Source organism: Onychostoma macrolepis, chromosome 17, assembly GCF_012432095.1.
Source record: "Onychostoma macrolepis isolate SWU-2019 chromosome 17, ASM1243209v1, whole genome shotgun sequence".
NCBI classification, from domain to species: Eukaryota; Metazoa; Chordata; class Actinopteri; order Cypriniformes; family Cyprinidae; genus Onychostoma; species Onychostoma macrolepis.
This window is the reverse complement of record NC_081171.1, coordinates 12062899-12070682: the sequence shown is the minus strand read 5'-3', so window position 1 is coordinate 12070682 and position 7784 is coordinate 12062899. Positions and strand designations below refer to the sequence as shown.

Below are 7784 nucleotides of genomic sequence, written 5' to 3'. Positions count from 1 at the left end.
ATATTATTAGAATGGACAATTGGAAATAGATATTAATTTTGAGATTTACTAAAAAAAGTGCTATTAAATTATTACTGTTTTTATGAACTTTAAGTGAGCATTAGATGATAAAGGTAATCAGTGTGAAAAATGACAAATTCACTTCTGGCAATATATATCCAATATTGTTCAATTAAAACATTTTAACAATGTTTGATAATGATGTAAATTGCTCTGATATTGTCACAGTGCACACAGCAGGAAGGAACGAGGAACACGAGGAGTAACTTCAAAATAATAGTCTTTAATGTAGACAAGGCAGGGCAAGACAAGGCAGGGCTGACACACAGGAACACCAGGGAGTAACAAGTAGACCAGACAAACACTAACTGAACAGACAGGACTATAAATACACAGGATAATCATAGATAATTACTAAAACACAGCTGGACAAGAATGAACTAATAATCACACTTAACAAGGACAGGAGCATGACCAAATATGGAAACATGAGGGCGGGAAACATAAGACACAAGACAGAGGACTGACAGATATATTGTGCCTCCCTAATTGCTCAATGAGTTAACAAAAAAAAACAACAACAAAAAAAGTTAGAGTGAAAGAGTTAGAGAGAGGGTTCTGTCACCTTCAATTGCAGCAGTTCAAAACTGCCTGCATAAAAACATGTCAACAATGACTGGGCCAACACTGATATTTCAAACTGAGTGCATTTATAATTTATTATACTCCTTTAGTCTTTACACTTGGCTGCTGAATGTTTGACTGCACTTTCATCATAACTCAATTTTTCCATTTTCCTGGATTTTCACCCATTCAAATCCCAATATGTGTCCATGTACCATTTCCTTGGAAGGGCATGTGGACTCACTTTAAATTCTTAAGTACTTAGCTGAGGTGAAATAAATCTTGTTCTGTTGTGATTGTCTCTTGCAGTAGAAGAGAAGGATGAGATGAGGGGACAGCATGGAGAAATGACTCTTCCTGTAGCCATCAATATGCTCATCAATACAACTGCAGTCTTCCTGCCACACAGATATTGTTTTGGTTTATTCAACCAATGGAAACAGGTTTAAAACATTGATTGAAATACAATATTATATTCTCTCTCTCTCTCTCTCTCTCTCTCTAGCTGTCTGTCGGTCTGTGACAAGCAATATGTATTAATAAATTTAAGCAATTTTGAAGCTAAAAATGTGTATTTTTCGATAAAACAAAACTTTCTATCACAGCTTAATATTCAGAGACAACTGAGTCAAAGAGTGTAAACAACATTGGGGTAATAGCACAATTTCTACATGCTTTTAGCATAATAACAGCAGCATTTGCTCAACCAGTCGCATACGTTTGAGGCGGGACTTCTTGCTTGTCAAATCAATGGCAGATGGGGTGTTTGGGAAACTTGTTTTACCACGAATCCATCCATTCTCTAAACCGCTTTCTCCTGTGTATGGTCTGGAGATTATCCTAATGTCCGGGGTCAACAACAGGGAAACACCCAGAACAGGAACATGGAGGATACCTGTTTGAAAACATTATTACTGTTCATTTAGTGGTGCTAGCACTGCAGAAGTGACATACTTAAGCTTAAATCGAATGGTCTTTGGGTCAGATCAGAACAAGATGTATTCATTATTTCCTGGTGAAATGAAATTGGTCAAATTAACAAGTCCACTCATAGGAAGAGAGGACAGTGCAGCAGGTAATGAGGTCATGCATGTGCAGTCATGGTACTCACAGATGGAGAGATTTAGAAGAAGCTAAATCATTTTATTTCAGCCCTCAGTTAACATTTTATAGCTTCGGGGGCCATAAAAATCATTCTAAACGCTGAATTAATTAGACTAGAAACCTGTTCTCATCCTTCCCTAAATCTCAAGCATTACAAACAAGCAAATGCAGAACCACACACAGAGACATTTTAATAAATATATATTAGATTTTAAATATATTAGTACTTATCATTACTTGCCAAGTAATACAGTTTATTAGAAATCACAGGTATAAGAGACTGTATGATACTTGTATTTTCAACTGTGAGCATATGACAGAGAGATGTGAGATGTTTTTAAGCAAAGCTACAGCTGTCTCAACATCTGCCCAGGCTCATTAAAAGCTGAGAAAAGTCCTTCTCTCTCTATTTTGCTCTCTCTGTGGGAAACACTGTGCACTGCCTGCTTAAAGTAGAGAGAGAATATATTGACATTGCATAAACCTTCACACAAATAAACCGCTGGATTACAAGGGATGCATCAGCTGGAGGAAGGTGCAGTAAAATGGGCCATCTCCTATACATTTCCTTAGATTTTATTTTTGGGGGGTCCAATCAATTAGTATCATATTGGTTATTGCCTCATATCAGATATTTATGATTAATTTAAATGAAACTATATAATTTAAACAACTTAACTGAAAAGCATAACCTAAGTTAACCTTAAAAAAAAAAATTGTAATTTTTAGCAAATCTCAAAATGAATATCCATTTTCACACCGTTTCATACTGTTTTTTATCTTTTTTATTTTTTAAATAATATAGAATTTTAATATTGACAATTGATCAGTTAACAGACATAACATGTTAATTTTTATTTTTATTAAGGTTTGTTTCTCCAAAAACAGTTATTTATTGGTATTTCAGTTCCGCATTACAGTTTTTCACCCTTTCTTTTCCCTGGAATGCTGTGTCTTCACTACTGTATTTTTAAGACCTCTATATTTAATGATGCTTGTTATTAATGCTGAACTCATGCATTGCATAAGGAATGTGTATCAATTCAATGCAGCACAGGTTTGCTGTTGGGTCCAATATAGTTGACATTACTTCTTTGCCCCAAATCCCATCACGGCAGACTGCAATAGGAACTTTGCCCTCGGACCCTCTTTTCTGACTGGTGGGGGATAAAGTTGTTATTTAGATAGGCAGGAAAACACAAGTGAATTTTTAAATCTCCAGAGCTCTTCACCCCTTAGGGACAATAAAACCATCAGGCAGTCCACAGGGCCACGGTCCATGTCTCACATCACTACACTCAATTTTTCCCTGTCAAACCAGTGCAGCATTGAATTGGTCAGTGGCAAGTATTGTGTTGGGTTTATAGGTTAAATCCTTCGAGAATGAGAACCAATCTAAGTAATCCAGCTACATGATGGGATTCTCACACACCATGTAGAACCTTGCCCCTGCATTGAGTGTTTAAAATTCAGAATCTAATGTGCTGCAAATGACTGGCACTGCAATAGCACCATGTTATTTCATTACAAATGTCCTCTGCTGTACAACTTCCACTATTTTGATTCAACAGAAAAGGTTTTTGTTTATGTTGCTGCCATGTAATTATTCACACGACTCACTTAGTGTTAATTTATGAGTCTAAAGCACTTTAAAAAATAATGTGCACCTTGGGTCTTCAGGGTTGCTGAACTGTTATTAATAAAAGCTACTGTAAGAGTCTCTCTAAGTATAATATACACGGTGATAATCTGTTTAAAGATGAGCTAGCTTAGAGTTACAATCATTTACAAAGAGAAATAGGAGAAAAGAGTTGGAAATAGCAACTAGAATATACTGAAAATTTGTATGCATGAAATAACAGGACAAGCTACAACATTTTCCAAAATGTGTGGAGAACACTGGAAATGCACTCAACCCAATCTCCAATTTCCAGAATAATAAATTAACCTATCAGTCTTGATTTTTAAAACCTCATTCACACTGCTAAAATTCAAGATGATACTTTACACACAAAAATTTTTTTTTTTAAATGACAAATTAGTACTGCAATAACTAGATGCTATTTGCTAAATTAGACATGCAATGTAGCATACTACTTTTTGAAAGCTCCAGCATGCCGTTTCATATGCCATATCTAAAAAAATAGTAGGCTGTATACTGCACAGTATGCAGTAAGTAAGCATGCTGTTCTAAACATAGCCAGGGGAGAGTGTAACAGCATTACACCATCACTCAATCATGAGATGATGGACAAAGAAAGGAACAAAGAAAGGAATACCCATGGATGTGTGTGTCTGCTCTAAGGGTGTGTGGTCAGACAAATGACTCAGCAGGAGTCTCACACATGGCCTGCTGGACGACTGAACGTGTGTGTGTATGTGTGTGTGGAAGGGGTTTGATGTCAGCGCTGCAGGTGATATAATGCAGGCAATCCCGTTAAGTGCAACTCAAAGATTCCATTTGGAAAATGAGATGCAACACTACAGATAAGCTAATCGAAATGACACAGCCCTGGCACTGTGATCAGTAGCATCTCCCCGCTTGCTAAACCAAGGTAAATGCAATGCATTTTGTTTTCTCATTGATTTTTTGCGGCATGTTATTCCAACTTTAATACCATCTTCACATATTTATCTGTTGCAAATTAGTTTAATCTACAGTTGATGGTTTAAATCAACATGAAGTACAAAGAGTGCTTTCAACCTACATTTCAAACTACATTTTAAAGCAGAACACATCAACATTTCAATTGTTGCACATGAATTTACAAAGTGAATTAAAAACAAATAAAGCTTATATCATAATCAAAAAAGACAGGGATAAAAAAAAAAGTAAAAAGAGTGAACTATATATAAAAAAAGCAGTTAGAGGAAATTACCAGCTTTGGTTCAGATAACAATTCAACTGATTATATATGGGAGTAGAGCAGCAGGCGTAAGTTAAGAGCAACATTTTTTTTTTCCTACACAGATTTTGCAGTGGGTTCATATTGGAAGTTTCGCAAATGTAAGCATACCTTTAACACAAGACGTGGGGTTGACAACAAATCGAAATAAGCAATGAAGTACAAAAAGCTGGGATATGCACAAATTTACACAAATCAGAGGTGAAAACATAAGTTTCTAACGCATCACGTGCTTAAATTGCATTGCTACAAATTACTGCATGTAATTAAGACTTAGTAGTTAGCATGATTCATTGCGGCTAGGTTAACAAAAGTGTAAATGACAGTGTATACTTCAGGTATTTTTCCAACTGTAATCGTGCATATATAGGCTATATGATAACTTCACTGATTGAAGCCATTGTACATGGTATAGATCCACCCTCATAGCATCAGACCATCAGTGTTTATTGGGGTTATAATTCTGTGCCACTCAATGCAAAACGTGAGTTCTACATACAATCTAAACTGTAACAGTCAAAACTGATGTTCACAGTCACCTCAAAGAATTGCAAATGAATGAAAAAAAAAAATTCATTGGCTTTGGAGTTATATTTCTGAGGGCACAGTGGTTAAGCAATGTGCCTTAACCATTTTTTGGAATCATTACAATTCAGATCCTCATTCTAGGATCAAAAAAACAAACAAACATATTTTGCCCTCCCGCTGAGCTGAGTATCTCTTCAACCATGTTTGTTTATGTATTAAATTGTGTTATACTTTGCCTAGAATCTTGACCCTCTGGCCCGTTGCAACGGAGGCAACGAAAAATGATGGAACTGATCCATAACGAGTCAAAGGCTTGATGCTTCATAAATCATTCATAAGCCAAGATTCAGCTCTTTTTCATTTTTGCATGTTTTTCTTATCAGAACAAATCTCAAGGGTAATCTATCCTTATACACACACACAGAAACACTGCCTGAGAGAAGCATCAGCTATTTTCAATGCATTTCATCAGGAGGGCATAATGCGTTTTGACTTCTCAAATTGCCGTAATATGTGAAAAACAAACCATTACTACCTCATATTGTTGCTTATGGACCTCTCATCTCAGAATAAATATAAATGAATATGTTTCTGCAGTGAATGATGAGTTGTGGATATTTCCCTCGCAGGAGTGAAAGAAACATTTATATGTGCTAGCAAAGTGTCAACTTGGGATTTTTTAAGTAGGCTATTATACTTGGAAAAAAACAAATATTGAAGTACAAATAGTGCTTTTAATCATTTACAACAAGAATGCGTAGAACTAGTAGAACGAAGGAGGAACAAGTCCAGTGATATTTCAAGAATTTTAGCCTCGCATTGAGGAGCTAGCATTCAAATGTTTTCTTCACAGTCATAAAAATCAAGTTTAGCAATGTAAACACACACAACCTAACAAAAATGGGAAATCGTGATAAATGAGATAAAAATTTTGAAAGTATAGGATCAAGTTTAGCAACTGACTATACACAGCTATTGCTACTGTCATAATAAAAGACACCTAAAAGTGATTTCATGGCTGAACCATTACTCAAGATGACAAAAGATGCGACAGAGTCTAAATCAGGGTTTGACGTAAAACGTTCTGTAGCTGAGAGCTGTGGTAACATTAGCCTGACAGCGCTAGCCTGATTGTATTTAGCTGCTTTAGCTACTTGGCCTGATGCCAGCTGCTCTCCTCTGCTTTACATTAAATCCATTAGAGCAGAACATGATTAAACTACAAAATTCACAATGTGCCCCTACAGCATTTGCGCAAGCATTCCCTCGCTCATGATGGTTTAGACAAGAAGGGACAAAAAATTAATTAAGGGGAAAAGAGACGTTAGGATAGTACTGAGAGTACAGTCTGTGCTAATTTAGAGCTAGCATGCCATATCCTTCAATTGACCCTCACAAAAAAGTACTTTATACAGTGATGGATTGGAGGATAATATTATAACCCTCACAAAAATTAACCATGGTTTTATTGTAGTAACCATGTTTTTTTGTTGTTTTTGGTATATTGATTACCATTTCTATAACCACAGTTTTACAGTTTTAAAAATACCATTGCTAAACTATGGTTAGTCTATGGTTAATTTCTGGTTAGCATGGTTTAACTACACTGTAAAAAAAAATTCAGTAAAATTTACGGTAAAAACATGGTTGCCAGAACTTTACCGTAAAAATACGGTAACAACATTTTAGGTTGTACGGTTTTTACTTAAATTTACAGTTAAATACCGTTATTTCATTAACTGATATAATGTTAATATACCAACCTATTAAAGTACTGAAATCTGTTGGTGATGAGAAAGTCACATGATGAACCAAAGCCCATCACAAGCAGCTTTTAAATAATAATAATAATAATATATAGAAGGTGCACAGTGTCATTCACACAAACACTAAACACCATCATGGTGAGACTCATTAAACTGAAATATGCAATAAACATTAATTTAACAAATTAGATGTAACATACAACTCTAATAAACATAACCGATAAGAAAAAAACTAAGAAGAAACAGTTATTTCAAAGAAAAAACATCAAATTCAAACAAAATTTTAAATGCAATGCATGGAATTCTGGGAACGTCAGTTTACGTTTTTCCCTGTAAATTTTACAGGAACTTACCGTTAACCATTTAACAGGTTTTTACTTTAGCATTTTCACATTTTTTTACCGTTAAAATCACAGTCATTTTTTATAGTGTATAGTAACCATGATTTTTTGGTTTTATTTGTAGTAAAACAATGTTTATTTTTACTTATATACAGTGGGTACGGAAAGTATTCAGACCCCCTTAAATTTTTCACTCTTTGTTATATTGCAGCCATTTGCTAAAATCATTTAAGTTCATTTTTTTCCTCAATGTACACACAGCACCCCATATTGACAGAAAACACAGAATTGTTGACATTTTGCAGATTTATTAAAAAGAAAAACTGAAATATCACATGGTCCTAAGTATTCAGACCCTTTGCTGTGACACTCATATATTTAACTCAGGTGCTGTCCATTTCTTCTGATCATCCTTGAGATGGTTCTACACCTTCATTTGAGTCCAGCTGTGTTTGATTATACTGATTGGACTTGATTAGGAAAGCCACACACCTGTCTATATAAGACCTTACAGC

General features: G+C 35.2%; 1 long non-coding RNA gene across 1 annotated transcript in view; it reads right to left on the bottom strand.

Annotated features, from left to right (window-relative positions):
* Positions 1-710: 710 nt before the first annotated feature.
* Positions 711-7784, bottom strand: part of LOC131523404 (uncharacterized) — a 30749-nt gene continuing 23675 nt past the window's right edge. Inside the window, exons 2-3 of the long non-coding RNA XR_009266769.1 lie at positions 1343-1519; positions 711-1022 (exon numbers count right to left, since the gene is read on the bottom strand). This is a non-coding gene — a long non-coding RNA (uncharacterized LOC131523404). The remainder of the gene's footprint in view (positions 1023-1342; positions 1520-7784) is intronic.